This window comes from Procambarus clarkii, chromosome 48 (genome assembly GCF_040958095.1).
Source record: "Procambarus clarkii isolate CNS0578487 chromosome 48, FALCON_Pclarkii_2.0, whole genome shotgun sequence".
Taxonomy (NCBI): Eukaryota; Metazoa; Arthropoda; class Malacostraca; order Decapoda; family Cambaridae; genus Procambarus; species Procambarus clarkii.
This window is the reverse complement of record NC_091197.1, coordinates 6,095,623-6,111,999: the sequence shown is the minus strand read 5'-3', so window position 1 is coordinate 6,111,999 and position 16,377 is coordinate 6,095,623. Positions and strand designations below refer to the sequence as shown.

General features: G+C 40.5%; 1 long non-coding RNA gene across 1 annotated transcript; it reads right to left on the bottom strand.

Annotated features, from left to right (window-relative positions):
• Nucleotides 1–149: 149 nt before the first annotated feature.
• On the bottom strand, nt 150–12,723 carry LOC138351021 (uncharacterized). The gene is made up of 4 exons (XR_011222322.1): nt 12,269–12,723; nt 9,172–9,335; nt 7,839–7,937; nt 150–248 (listed from the first exon to the last, which is right to left on the bottom strand). It is a non-coding gene; the product is annotated as an uncharacterized lncRNA (long non-coding RNA).
• Between the last annotated feature and the right edge of the window lie 3,654 nt (nt 12,724–16,377).

Sequence of the window (16,377 nt, the reverse complement as noted above, 5' to 3'; positions counted from 1 at the left end):
TAAAGTGGTGGATGTAATGTTCCCATTCAGGAAACAAGTTCTGCTCTAAAATCTGAGGAAGGGATAGGCCTTGCTGAGCCTATCTTAAAAGATAGGCTGTTAGGATTTTTTGGGCTTATTATTAGGCATTGGTGATAATAAAAGTAGTGTCACTGTTTAATGTTTATTTTTCTTTTACAGGTGATTGTCTCTGGAGTTTTCTCGGCCTTTTGGATCTTCTGTTCATCTAGGAGCATCTGTCCCACAACCTGAAACAGTAATAAATATTAGATGTATTATAAATACTATATGTAAAACTTATTAAATAAAACAATTTTAATGAAACTACTTTATATACCTTATCCTGAAATTATGCTGGAAATTGTTTACTACTATTGATGCAATGTTTAAAAATCTGAAAATTTTTTACTTTGAAAATAAATACTTGGTAAAATTTACACCTATTTGTAACTTGTTACATAAGTGCATGCAAAATGCATTGAAAAGATGTAAAAGTGGACTACCTATTCAATTTACATAAACTAACAAATATTGCAAATTAGTCTTAAATATTAAAGTGGAAGAAACTTTAGTCAATATTTTAGTTTTCATTTGAAAGTAAATTTAAAGCTATGCAACGCCTAAGCTTTGTACAAATTATAATTAAATTAACTAAAGATCATTGTTAAATTTACAAAACATTAGAAAAGTGACACTGAAGCATCTATACAACATGGTTTTCACAAAGTCTTTGGTAACTTAAATTTAATCAAAGCTCTTAAATGATTTGTCTGCCAAACTTCAGATATTCTGAAATATTTTACCTAGATTAAAACCATCATTGTTTGAAAGGGCAAAACAGATTACTGTCAATTAGTTTGACCTAACATCTGCAAGGTCCTGAAGGAATGGAATTTTTTTTGTAAAACTGTTTGCTAAAAACAAACCCTGCCTAATGAACCTGCTCATTTTTTTTTAGAAATGGTAATTCCAACATTACCAAAGGCCATTGTTTTAATAGCCAAAGTACCAAATGAAAGACCAAGAAGCAACAAACAGGTACATGGTTACGAGGACCCTTTCATTTGTTAAAGAAATGACTGGGAAAAATGCTGTCATACCACAAGGGGTCTTAACCCTTGTCATATACATCACTGACATTAATCTAAATATTACCAACCACAAAAATTGCTGATAACATGTTATAAAAAAATAAAGAATATAATATTGAGGCCTTAATGCAGATCTCTAACTCTACAAATAGTAACAAGACTGGTAATTTCTTAATATAAAACAGAAAAAAATCCAAGACCTTGCACGTGAGCCAGAACAATCCATATCACAACTACCACATTAAAATGAAACAACAATGAAGGTAAGGTAATTACCAAAAGAAGGCACCAAAGTGCGAAATAATCAGAGGGCGCTAAATATCACCAACAATGCCAATACGAGAACAAAAACGCATAAGGCGAACGATATCAAAAGTATCCGATTCACCTAGAATTCTATCGAGGGACAAGTGACTGCGAGGGACGGTCGGAAAGCAAGACACACGCTCGTCCTGGAAGTCAGGACATTCAACAAGGATATGCACAACTGTAAGAGGAACAACACAATAAGGAGCAGGGCGGCGCTCCATTAAGTGATCGTGGGTTAAGCGGGTATGACCAACCCACAGCCATGCCAAAGCAGTGTCCCACCGCCGGTTACGGTGGTAGGAGGAAGACCACGGGGACACACTAAGTTTGAGAGTACGCAGCTTGTTACCAACCACAGAGGACCAACAACCCTGCCAACGGGGAAGAATGAATAACAGGATAAAAGTCGGAATAAGGAATACCTTTACGGGAGATGGGACAAGAACGGATAGCTTCCTTAGCGGCAGCATCCGCACGCTCATTGAAACACCAATATGGCTGGGAACCCAGCAAAACTCTACCGATTTAAATTTACTAGAAATAAGAAACAGCCAATGTTGAATCTCAATGACCACCGGATGGACAGGATTAAAGGACCCTACAGCCATGAGGGCACTACGAGAATCAACTACAACCACAAAGGAGGAATGAGAATGAGAAAGCAAGAGACGAAGAGCATAGAGAATAGCATAAAGTTCTGCCGTAAAGACACTAGCCTCCGAAGGGAGGCAACACATGTAAGTACGGTCAGGAAAAACAACAGAGTAGCCCACACCATCTGCAGACTTAGACCCATCAGGGAAGATGGAAATAGAGTGGGAGTGCGAAGAAAAGTGCTCAAGGAAGAGGCTTTTCAGAATTGTAGGAGGGGTAAAGGCTTTAGTAATACAAGTCAAGGACGTACAAACTTGGGAAGGGGGACTCTCCATGGAGGTAATGAAGGAACAATACGAGGAGAAACATTAGAAATATGAACAGAAAGAGAATCCTGTAAGCGAGATAACTGGACAGAAAGTGGGAGACAATGAAGAGGAAGAGGAACAGGAACCACAGGAGGAGGAATAGTCAATGCACGACAGAGGCGAGAGGAAGGATGTTGGAAGGACCGCGCAAGATAGCGAAGACAGTAGCAATCACGGCAGTCCTGAAGAGAAAGCCAGTGTCAACATACAAACTAAGGGCGGGAGTCGAACGAAAGCCACCAGAGCCGAGACGCAACCCAGTATGGCGCAAAGCATCAAGATGGCAAAGAGTAGAAGGAGAAGCAGAAGAGTATGCAGGGCAACCATAATTGAGTTTAGACAGGACAAGAGAGGAGTGCAAATAGAGGAGCGTGCGCCTATCCGCTCCCCAAGAAGTATGGGACAAAACCTTAAGGAGGTTAAGGGCCTTAGAGCATTCAACTCGGAGGCAAGAGATATGGGCTGACCAAGACAAATGAGTGTCAAAGACTAACCCCAAAAGCTTCACGGAATCCCTGTACACAATGAGATGACCATAAAGCAACAACAATGAAGTAAAGGTCCTTTCAGTAAGAATCTATCATTCACTGAAAGTTGTTGCAGTTAAAAATAAAAGAAAATACAAGTCCCTAGAAATAAACAAGCAACCTTTTTGACTAAGGAAAAGAAGGTAGTTATTCTACTGTATAAATCTAAGTATTCACTTAGATAACTGTATCCAAGCATAGAGGTTCCCCCCCCCCTCCCTTTCAGAAAAACATCTACTTTCGAAAAAGTTTAACATTGGCCAACAAAAATGATTCCAGAACTAAATTGCCTAATACCAGGAACAACTGAGAGCCATGACAAACACTGCAACTCTCTCCTACCCCCAAGTCTTATGCTATTTATGATCCAAGGTAATTTGAGATACTATACTGTACTGTACTTCCTACAGACGAGTCTAGTGAGAGGGTGATCTCCTGGCGATTAAATTGAAGCACGATACAGGTGTCAACGAACATCAGTCAGCCCACTTGTCAGCACAGTGGATAACTAATGACATCATAATCTGCAGTGTTGTATGCCTCCCTGTGGCCATTTAAATCAATAAAACACAGGGTTGTGGCAATGTTTACAGCATAAGGCAAGGTATAGAGGAATCCTGGAATGTCATGTAATGTGTAGTCCTTGAATGTGCTTTAGGCAACCAAATTGAATAACATTTCTGGTGTTCGGCTATATAATCCGACTTTCTCATTTGGTATAATGTTTTAAACCTAAATAGGAATTCACTTTAAAGGTCAATTTATTTAGAAAGTGCTAACCAGATTCCAAATTACTGAGCTCTGAAAGTACTACAAGGCAAGTTTAACTGAATGAGTGTTTGCCTATCCATACCCCCATGAGGTATGTGACAACACTGAATAAAGAAAGGGTCTTTGAGCATTCACCGTGCAGGTATTTGACATGACCAATATAGCCAAGTGTTAAAGATCATTCTAAGCAGTTCTGCACAATCCATATACTATCAATTAATATAATTGTACAATGGTGCTTGGTGGATGATATTTCCTATTAAAACTCATTGGACAACCGTTTGTATTAGACATTTTAAACCTACAAATGGTAGCCCTAGATATCGCACTACAGTATTAATTACAAGATGAACAATGTAAAATCAATACCACAACAGCAAAGGATGACGGCTTTTCAACAACCGACAAACACACAGGTCTAACACCAGCCATCCCGAGAGAGGACGTCCCAAGCATGTACACCCCACGACTTTACAGCACCTTTGCTACCTCACGCGAGCACGCAACAGCATGAGGATGCCATACTCCCAAACCAACTACATGCACTTTGAGGATTTAACAACTCAACATTTAAAAAGTTGATTTAAAAAATCAAACACCTGAATTTTTCCCTAATTAAATTTACTAGGGAAATGCACACCAAGCCATGAAACTTACAATGAAGATGAACAAACTACACACAACTGTCACCAAACTTCCACATACCACCCCCCTCTCACTCCTGCCATCCCTCCTTAGGTGCTCTGATTGGCTGAGCACCTGAGCCACCACCACTCATCTCTTGTTGTGAGAGCCTAAAGCATGTTTGGTTGCACTTTAAAAGTTACCAAGTGTACTCGCCTAATTGTGAGTACCGCCTGCCCGGTTCACCATTTTGTTTTTCAATCTACCTCAATTTACCCCTTTACAGTCAAATATTATGCAAAATTCTGTTTAAGGCTTGTCCCTTCTTAACTTAAATAACTGCTTTGGCCATCTGCAATCTTTCTAGGTGGGTAAAAATGACTCTTGAGGCCAGAAAGGACTTATCAGACGGCGATCATAACAATACGGTACACACACAAAATCACAACCTGATATACACCAAGCAGAAAATCCACTGGAGCTGTGAGGCGACGTAAAACCTTGCCCAAGGCACTGGCAGCTGCATACTCTACCAGAGTATATTACTGACTTTGTAAAAGTCTTACAACCGGATTTCCCCATAAATCACAGCAAGTTTTGAGGCCCCTCCTTGAGTCAACGTCTTACATAAGACCTACAAGCGCTCAGGTGAAGGCTGAAGCAGTTCAACACCATATGCCCCAACTTCAAATACACAGTTGAGAGGCGGGACCAAAACGTGATTTTCTGTGTGTGCCTGAAGTTGGGGCATACGGTCTTGCTTCACCCTTCACTTTACCCTTCATCGGCGTACTTCAGGGGTTTTATTTAATACTTGGACTGGCTTCAGTAGGGCCTCCAGACTTTCTGTGGCTTCACAAGTGTCACGTGAATCCCCTGCATAGCAGTGGAACTGCCTTTTCCCTTCACCTTCAATGCCTCTGCACTGGAAGTATACATCTACACCAGCCCAGAAGAGTCATCAGTCCTGCCACCTCTCCATACCCCCCAGGGCCTGGCACGGCCTGGTACGACTCAGAGGCAAGCCGGGCGCCACTGCTAACTGGCAGTTTGTCCCCACAAACAAGTAGTTAGCCGCCTTCAACTGACAGTGGTACAGCTCAACACAAAGGCACCGCCAGCCACAACGAGCAGTTTGCTAGTTGACCAGATGTCCACCTCGTGTTGACACTGGACGAGTCATCACCGCCGGACTATATAAAGAGCGCTGCCTCCCTGGAGAGGCAATCTCTCCCTTAGTGCTCTAGGATCACCTTGGTGTCTCTAACCCGTCGTCCACTTCCAGCCAACATCGTGTGACTGATGCCATGGTGGTATGGTAGCTGTCTTCAGAACACCAGTATATCTTCATACTTTTATTCATTGCTTATAGTTTATTTTTTGCATTTAAGGTCATACTAACTTGTTCACCTTTGCATTACATGATAGTCAAGTATTGTCATGTGTTATTTTTGTTCATTACTATTTCAGTAAATTGTTTAATTATTTATTTGATAATTTTCATTTGTTTCCACCTGCAACTTACACACTGCAAGGCCAATAGCAGCATTTCTTTCATTTATGTGAGGGAGAGCCATACCATCTTGGTTCAGTATAGCTGTGATACCATAACCCGTCACACAAGATATCCAGTTGTAAGACTTTTACCATCAGTGGTGGTAGAGTATGCAACTGGCAATGCCTTTGTTACAGGTTCGCTTCATCTCACAGCCCCAGTGGATTTTCTCACACATTTGAATACATGAAACAACTTTATTTGATACATTCCAAACCAAAGTACTGTACAGTACAGTAATTATCAAACCATCAAATGTGTGGGATAATCATAGTGCGCTAAATATCACTAACGTCTCAAATACAAGAACAAAAACGCATACGGCGAACAATATCAAAGGTATTGAATTTACCAAGAATTTTATCGAGGGACAATTGACAGTGAGGGATGGTCGGGAAGCAAGACACGTAAGTCCTGGAAGTCAGGACATGTAGAGACAACGGTTTGGACAATAAGAAGCAGGGCAGCGCTCCATTAAGTGCCCGTGAGTTAAATGTGTATGACCAATATACAACCTCGCCAGAGCCGTTTCCCACCACCGGTTACGGTGGTAGGAGGAAGGCCACGGGAACAAACTACTCTTAAGAGCACGCAATTTGTTACCAGTAACAGAAGACCAACAACCCTGACAACGGGCAAGAATGGGGAAATGAATAACTGGGTAAAAGTCATAATAAGGAATACCTTTACGGGAGATGGGACAGGTGCGGATAGCTTCCTTAGCGGCAGTGTCCGCACGCTCATTTAAGAACACACCAATATGGGTGGGAATCCAGCGAAATTCCACTGTCTTAAATCTACTGGAGATAAGAAACAGCCAATGTTGAATTTCAACTACCAAAGGATGGACTGGATTAAAGGATTCTAGAGCCATGAGGGCACTGCAAGTGTCAACTACAAACACAGAGGAGGATTGACAGCGAGAAAAGAGTTGATGAAGAGCATAGAGAATAGCATAAAGTTCTGCCATAAAGATGCTAGTCTCCGGAGGCAGGAGACACAAAGGTGCAGTCAGGAAAAACAACAGAGTAGCCTACACCGTCTGCAGACTTAAGACCCATTGGTGAAGACGGAAATAGAGTGGAAGTGTGAAGAAAAGTATTCAAGGAAAAGGTGATTTAGAATTGTAGGAGGGGTAAAAGTTTTAGTCATGTGGGTCAAGGCTTACAGAATTTAGGAACGGGGACCCCTCCATAGGGGCAAAGACGGAATGACACGAGGGGAAATATTGGTAACACAAACTGAAAGAGCATTTTGTAAGAGAGACAACCGTACAGAAAGAGATAGGTGGTGAAGGGGAACAGGAACCACAGGATGGGTAAAGGTCAAGGCATGACATAAGCAAGAGTGAGGGTGCTGTAAGGACCGTGTAAGGTGGAGAAGACAGTAGCGATCATGGTGATCCTGTAGAAACAGGACGCCAGTTTCAACATACAGGCTTAGGGTAGGTGTCGAAGGAAAGGTACCAGAGCTGAGCCGTAACCCAGTATGATGCAGTGTGTCCAGATGGTGAAGGGTAGAAGGAGAAGCAGACGAGTAAACAGGGCCAGAATCGAGTTTAGACAGAAAGAGAGAGGAATGTAAAGAGAGGAGCAGTGTCGATTAGCTCCCCAAGAAGTATGGGACATGACCTAAAGTTAGTTAAGGGCCTTAGAGCATTCAACTCGGACGTAAAAAATATGGGGCGACAAAGACAAACGAGTGTCAAAGATCAGCCCTAAAAGCTTTAGCAGATTCTTTGTACAAAAGGGGATGACCCCTGTTACCTAACAGTAAATAGGTATCTGGGAGTTAGCTGTTACAGGCTGCTTCCTAGGGGGGTGCGTGTGTGGGAGAAAAAAATATTTAGTAGTTAACCACTGAACTGCTCTGTCTCCAAATAATACCCTGGTGCACAAGAAATAAATTCTTTCCACAAATTTTTTTTCTCTTCTTATATTGTTAAAATGCAGAGTCTGATCACGGGGAAACTAAACAAAAAATATTGTATGCGACTTACTTTAGCTGCGATGGAGCTGGGAAGTTGAGCAAATTATGGGCGCTGAGCGTTGGAGCGATGGGGGTATGTCGGCCCCGCCACCCCGTGCGACGGCAGTTGCTGCGAATAAAATGTTGCGCAATTATTTTGAAGTTTCTCATTCATTTCTTCTTTTTTTTTGCTGTAATATTATTTAAAAGAGTGTAATTTGTGAAATTTATATAATTCAAAGTATAGAACATCGCTATGCTCAAAATTATGGGCCTCATATATGCGACATATTCTACAATCAAACAGTGTTTTTGCTGTTATTACACTATATACACACATTGTGTATATCCATCTACGTATGTATTCACCATAACGATCCACTATGTTGGTATGGTGAGCCCAAAAAACATGAGTGAGCTGCCACACCCTGCCAGTCCTCCCTCCCTCCTCCAACACATTACTCGCCAACATTCCTCCTCCCAAAATACTGTTATTGTGTTTATTACACTATTTACACACGTTATGTAAAAGTATGTACATATTTTATTCATGTACATACGTACATACTTGCCATCTCCTCACCTCTCTCTCTTGCCTACTTAATGCTCTTGCTTCCCTCATCTCATCACAATCGACTTTATAATGGTCCAGGACGGATCGAAATGTCGTCTATTCAATTTCCAGTGTGTGGTTTGGTCAACAATGAAATCTTCATGCAAGATCTTATAAAGAAAACCCCTAGAACGAGTTTTGCAGATACAAAAGAGTTTAAGGTGAGTAGGGGATGGTTTGAGAAATTTTGAAAAAAGACATGGTGTTGTGAGGCATGGTGAGGGTGCCAGCTCAGACAAAGTAGGGGCTGAAAGATTTGTTCGTGATTTTAAAGATTTTGTAGATACTGTATTGATGGATATATTCCACAACAAGTGTTTAATTGTGAGGAGACATGGCTATTCTGGAAAAAATTGCCGAAGAGGACATACATTACCCAAGAGGAGACGTCACTGCCCGGACACAAGCTAACTTGGGCTAACTTGTGTCAGGATAGGCTAACTCTTGTGCTGTGTGGCGATTTGAAAATTAAACCCTTGCTCGTGTATCATTCCGAAAATCCAAGAGTTTTAAAAAATATATAACGTGCAGAAAAACTGTGATGTAGAGTGGTTTGCCCTGCCATCAAAAAATATCTGCAAGAGAAAAGTTTGACACTAAAGGGCCTGCTTCTCGACAATGCTCCTGCTCATCCTCCAGACTTGGAGGATGCATTGTTGGGGCCACTTTTTTTTTTTTAGGGATATTCCTGCATGGGCCCTAAGTTTCTGGCTAATGAACCAATGACATGAAGGAGGAGTTTTCAACCTACCTTGTGTTAGGTGTGCAGGGGTCAATAGGCTGAACATAATGTCAGGAGCAAAGGGGGGCGTTTGCCTCTTCAAACACAATTGTGACCATCTTCATCTCTTCGAACTATCCTAAATGCTCTCTTCACCTGTCTGACCAAATTGGGTGTCCAGACCACCTTTGAATCTGAAATTGTAAAATTAATAGTGATTTCAGAATATTCAGTCCATTTATACTAACAAAATTATATACAGTATACTGTAATTGAAATTTTACAGAATGATAAAGGCAATTTAGTAACTTTGTTAAAATGCACATGGGGAAAATACATGAAAATAGGTTAATATTGTTTGTAAGGTTGATGGGAAATGTTTATTACTTTTATGATTTAAAAGATGTATAGCCCTGATACTCCATCCTGGGTGCATTCCACCAGGTAATGACCACAGCAAAAGTTTTCCACGAGGCTCTATTGTCACACAAACTTTTCACATTTTCAAACTTGATTCATCTTTCCCCCCCCCCCCTCGTTCCAGGGGTTTTCTTTAAAAGGTCTTCATGCAAATGCCTTGGTTTCTCACAAATGATGGCCTCTGAAATGCTATCACCTGCTAACTCTTTGTTGTGTATTCAAATTAATAAAAAATTTTCAACATCCTCAAGTGTTTGTGTTCTTTGTTTCGGGATTGTTGATATGCCTTTTGCCACTTTAACGCTCATAATGTCCTTTTTCTTAGCAAGTATAGTGCATATTGTTGACATAGATTTGTTGTACTGCCTAGCTAGTTCAACAACCTGTGCACCGTTTTGACGTTTACGAATGCTCTCTTGTTTTTCCTCTATGGTCATTCTCACATGTGTTTTCTTGGCTTGAACCTTACCACTGGCTTTCTTGGGACTCATGGCAAGATATATAATAACAAATTTCATGTTCAAATAGCCAAAAATCCCAAAACAAATGTAATGCTTTATAAAGAATTCAGGCGCGATAGTTACTAGGCAGGAGACACTGGGAAACTGAGGTGCGATCACCATGCCACCACGCGCTAGGTCAGCCCATACGCTTATCAACAAACTCATTTCCCGAGGCAAAGTTTGTAACTCGATTCAAATTTTTCGAAGAAATTAGGCTCGTAACCCGAAAAGTTCATAAATATTCATTCGTAAGCCGAGGTGTCACTATATATAACTAAAAAATTAAACTCAGGATTACTTTCAACCCCCACCCCTTTTGCTCTACTCCATCGCCACCTACCTTCACCCCCCTCTATGATGTACTCTTCCATAGACACCTACCTTTGCCCCCCTCCTCCCCTCTACTCCTCCATCATCACCTACCTTCACACCCCCTCCCTTCTCCTCCTCCATCGTCACCTTCCTTTCACCCTCCTCTATGATGTACTCTTCCATAGACACCTACGTTCACTGCATATAATGCTCCCCTCTACTCCTCCATCGTCACCTACTTTCACCCCCCCCCCCTCTGCTCTACTCCTCCAGGGTCGCAGACAATTTCACGAGCGTGAGAACTACGAGTTCTCTAATTACTCTCACACTCCTACTCTCTCACCAGTGAGGGGGAGGGAAGGAGGGAGGAAATGAAGGAAGAAAGGTGGGGGAGAGAGAATAGGCAGGGGGGAGGAGAGCCTAGATACATTTCTTCCATATAGATAGGTAGACTGAGGGAGAGCTGCTTGCCAAGAGCCCTATCAGACAGGCTTCCTATTCCTCAACCCTCCCTAATATGCCACATCCTGGTCAGGACAACTTGCTCGATTGTTATTCTTGGTGTGACTCGAGAACTGACCTCGAGGCGGGGCATGGGCATGGATTATCTCCCTGGGGCACGCACCTCCCTGCCCCAGCTCTCTCTCTCTCTCACATAATCTATCAAGGGTCTAACATGAGGTCATTGTGCCTACCAGAAGTGTATATGTCCAAGGCTGGCCACCTGTCTGGACCATTCAAATGTATAAACACATAATTAGTCTATTAAAATTATATATAATGCTACAATTATAAATTAATTTGTTCATGGTCATTCGTTTATCAGTATTTTAATATGAGGTATATATACGCATGTATGTATACGTTGACGTACACATATATGATTATGTGTATAGAATGATTATGATTATGTGTAATCATATATGATTATATCTAATGGAATGCATTAGTAAGTGATGTGGTGGAGGCTGACTCCATACACAGGTTCAAGTGTAGATATGACAGAGCCCAATAGGCTCAGAAACCTGTACACCTGTTGATTGACGGTTGAGAGGTGGAACTAAAGAGCCAGAGCTCAACCCCAGCAAGCACAATTAGGCGAGTATATGAACGAATGCACATGTACACTTTCAAATGAATTAAGATACCTTGAGATACACAATGACTTAGTTTAAATAGTTTAAACACATTATGGTACTGATTTTGACATGCTGATGTCTGGAAGGGAGAGGGGGTGTTTGGGGTTATTGTCTGAGGTGGAGGACCAGAGGAGGGGGTCAGTGGAAGGATGGTGGCTGGAGGGATGCCATTGTTCTAATGGTTATGAAAACAATTATTGATGGCAGGAATTCAGTGGGTGTGTACTTCACCCGCACCATCACCATACTGTGCCCTGCTACAACCCCCCCCACTCCACCCATGCTGTGCGGGGCGTATTACACATTATGGGATAACCGACTGTCTGTCCATTCCTGTCTGCTCGTTATGCTGCCCTTCCTTTTGAAAATTGTCTGCTTTATCGACTTCCTTCAAGACCACACGTTAGCCTCTTATCACGCCCTCTTACCACTCTCAGGGAGCCGGCTCTTCTATACAATAGTTACCACTCAGTCCCCAAGGTGAAAGAGTGTCCGGGCATATGACTTGTTACGTGTACTTATTTGCGATTCGTTTGGGCTGTCACGTGTGGTGATTAGTGTTGGGTAAGGCTAGGCTAGGCCAGGTCAGGTCAGACTAGACTGGGCCAGGTCAGACTACGCCAGGTCAGACTAGGCTAGGTAAGGCTAGGTAAGGCTAGGCCAGGTCAGGTCTGGTCAGGTCTGGCTAGGCCAGGTCAGGCCAGGCTAGGCCAGGCTAGGCAGGGTGAGAGAAGTAAAGCGGCAGGTACTTACGTTTCCGAGAAAGTAGCGGCGGTAGTATATTGTTGATTTAGATTCGACGACATCCTGAAGCTAGTAGGTGGCGGCCTCATCGCTCTCGAACCTCTTGTTGTTGTAGGGGATACGAGGCACACCCAATATCCCCCTTACATTGATCACATCGCACACTAATATTTTTACTATTTCGGACACCAGATTTGTCTGTTTCGTATATGTATAATTGTTCAATATTAAAACCACAATAGAATGCTCTAAGTACTTTCGTATATTAATACATCTTCAGAAGGAATGGTTCGCTCTGAAGATGTATTAAGGGGGGGGTCCGGCCAGCTGGCCTGCGGTGGGGGTGCAGCGCCGGTCCCCAAGTGTCCCGCTGTCCGCAGCTAATCCTTTGCCCAGTCTACATGCTAGTAAGAGTAAGGAACCCCTTCTCCTTAATCCTTCTCCCGCTGGCCCTCGCGGGATTGGGGGTGCTCCGCCGGAACCCCCAAAGTGATAAGCCTGCAGATAGCTAAGAAATATTCCCATGAATTGTAATTAGTCTAATTAATGCAACTTTCATTTACTACCTATGGATGTAGTTATTAATTGTAATTGATCTCTACTTTATCATTAAGGATTATTCATTATAATTATTCCTTAATACTTTTTATTTATTAATTTATTATTTATTAATTTATATAATAAATTAACTTATTATATATTAATTTATTATATATTAATTTATTATTTACCATTATAAAATAAACAAGTCCCCAATCTGAGCACGTTTTCTTCCAACCTCAGAAAGATGTATTAATATAAGAAAGTACTAAAGGAAATTCCTGTTTCAATTCTTCCTCCGTCGTCTGACACTCTTATTATATATTGTATATACTGAATTATATATACTATGCTTATATAATATATACTGAAATATTGTTACATTTAACTTATGAAACAAAGTATATATCTGTATTTTTAATAAAATATAAAACATTAATATTTATCAACGTATCTCTGTGAATTACATAATTTATCAGTATTGTACAGCCTGTGATCTCCACCTGGCTGGCCACTGATACCTAAGTAGCTTTCATGTGTCCGGACACCGGCGATAGGATTGTATTATTTAACTTTAAAGAGAGAGATATTTCTTGAAATGTTGTCACATTAACGTCTACATCTTCCTTCCTCCTGACATATAGATTTTAAGGTTAATTAGCATATATGGAAATAAATTACACAATTTATAGGCTGGTGTGAAGGGCTTCACACTCTTAGAGCAAGCCATCAAGAAACTGTACAGTATCAAATGCATATATCTTCGCTTTCACTTCAGTTATATTTATGACAAGTATTTAAAGTGTAGCTTATATTTCTGCCTTTCTGTTGACATAGAAAACTTTCGTTTATTACATTATCTAGATAAAATTAGCATTGATCTTCAAAAGGTTGTAGTTGTAACTTCCATTATAAACAACATTATTATTGCAAACAGTAGGAGTTTCAAAGTCTCATTTGTATGGATACCTTCTCATATAGGTGTTGTCCAGCATGATAACACAAACAAGCTGGCAGCTAAAACTGAATGTGATAAGCCTGAAGTTGAGTGGGATATGGGCATTCCAATCTCTTCTGTCAAAGCCGCAATATTTTAGGAAATTAGGGAAGACAGAAGAGCAGTCACTGACACACAAAAGCCAGAAAGCAAGAGTATAAAGAGCTATGACATGTTTATGTGCCTCTGTAACCTTGTCCACTACCGCCCACAAGATGATATATAGGGTGCATAATTAATGAACTAAACTAAGTAAACATGTTTAGAATCGAGAATTATATGAACGGACAGCATAAAACTTCCACTAGTGTCACAATGACAGTGTGACATTGTAATTGCCAGAATTAGGCTAGGATATCGATATGTATCGCAGGTGGCTGCAGGTAATGAATAGCCCCCAATGGTGAATATTCCAATTGTAAACTATGTGAACAAGAGCTGGGACATACTCACCAACACTATATCTGTGATTGCCGTGTTATAAGTGACTTCAGACCAAATGGTATAAGGTACTTTGAACTCTGTAATTACTTCATACACTTAGGAATATTGGAAGATATTCTTATGCTGTACCCGGATTTTGCTAACGGAGGCTAATAGATCAGCCTTATATTTTATGTTCTCACCTGATTGTTACCTTGAGGTAGGCCCGTAAGTGGTAGTCCTCTTGAACCATTAACAGTATCAATAGATGATACTGGAGATCTGTGGAGGTGCGACTGGACCCTGCGTGACGGGAGATGTATCCCTTGTTTCTTGTGATTGATTGATGAGGATTAAGCCACCCAAAAGGTAGCACGGGCATGAATAGCCCGTAAGTGGTGTTCTTGTTAGTCACAGTTGATTTTTTTTTAATTGAGGCTGGTATTTTATCCCCTGATTCCATGTATAACTAACCATCCTGTGAGATGGGAATATTTAATGAACTTATAGCTAGTTTTTTATATACACTGTGTAATCTTTCATATAGAATAGGGTAGCAGCACATTACTGTGTATACCTAAGCTTGTTAATAATAATAAAAAAAAGTTAGTTTCTATCGATAGGGAGAGCGATGGTTCAAAAATCCTTCTTTAAAATATGAATATCTTTCCTATCTCACTAAGATCTAATCTCTGTGATTAAAATGCAAAATTGACTTTGTCACTGCCTTTTTGATAACGTATACAATCATAAGCTTATTTGTGAATCTCTATTAAACAGTAAATCAGAGAGCGTGTAAGGTTCCGTGTTCCATGTCCGAAGAAACAGGGAGATTTTACATAAATACAGTACATGATAGTTTAAGTAGCGAACGCATACCAACAAATAACGATTAGTATCTATAACAAAAATATTGTTCTATGGAGTTGATTTAACTTCCAACCATGTATTTTTAAATAATCTTTAACGTTTTCTGGCTAGTTATGTTAGATTTGATTAAAAATACGCATTCTACTTGTTAATATCGTTAGATTTGATTAAAAATACGCATTCTACTTGTTAACATCATAAATTAAATTTGCGATAATTTGAGCAGAGAAGTTCGACGACTGGATCACTGTGTACAGAAGGTTGATATGCCAGCAAACACTTTCCAGAGAGCAATATATCTTGGATAAGTCGCTCCACGATATTGTTGCTTGGACCATCGACTTCCTTTGATATTTTTTTTTTTTTTTTTTTGAGATATATACAAGAGTTGTTACATTCTTGTACAGCCACTAGTACGCGTAGCGTTTCGGGCAAGTCCTTAATCCTATGGTCCGTGGAATACGATCCCCTGCCGCGAAGAATCGTTTTTTCATCCAAGTACACATTTTACTGTTGCGTTAAACAGAGGCTACAGTTAAGGAATTGCGCCCAGTAAATCCTCCCCGGCCAGGATACGAACCCATGACATAGCGCTCGCGGAACGCCAAGCGAGTGTCTTACCACTACACCACGGAGACTGCGGATATTACATATTTACATCTTATTTTGTTATAAAATGATATTTTTTCAGAGTAAAATTATGTTTTCTCATTTTCTGCATCCAGCATCCACATTATAGTGAGTAAATATACCATATTACTTCATTGCTTACGTAATGCTAGGAAGGTTTGAGTAGCTTTGGGTCTTTAGTGGACAGAATCTCCAATAGATGGGGCGAGAGTCGCCCCATCTCTCTCGACCGGGCGGGACTCGAAACTTAAATTAAAATTGCTATATCATTGGTCTCCAACATGATATATTTCCTTTGATGCACTCACAATAACGATTATAGCTCTGTCTTTCTGGAGGCATGTAATATTTTAGGCTTTATTAGCGTATCTTTGTTAATTACACAACATATTAGCAAGTGCGTAGGCGTCTGCACTCCATGACCGAAAAGCTACTGAACACCACTATAAAAACATATATATCTTCACTTGAGCTTTAAATATGTCTAATGTAATGTATTTAAAATAAAGCTTATATTTCTATCTTTCTTAAGACGTGTAAAACATTTGTGTTTATTAACGAATTTACGTAAAATAAACATTCTTCTGAGAGAGTTGCTCTGTTGCTCAGTCTATGCGGGGGTTGGAGCTCGGCGATTATTAAAATACATGAATCTTCA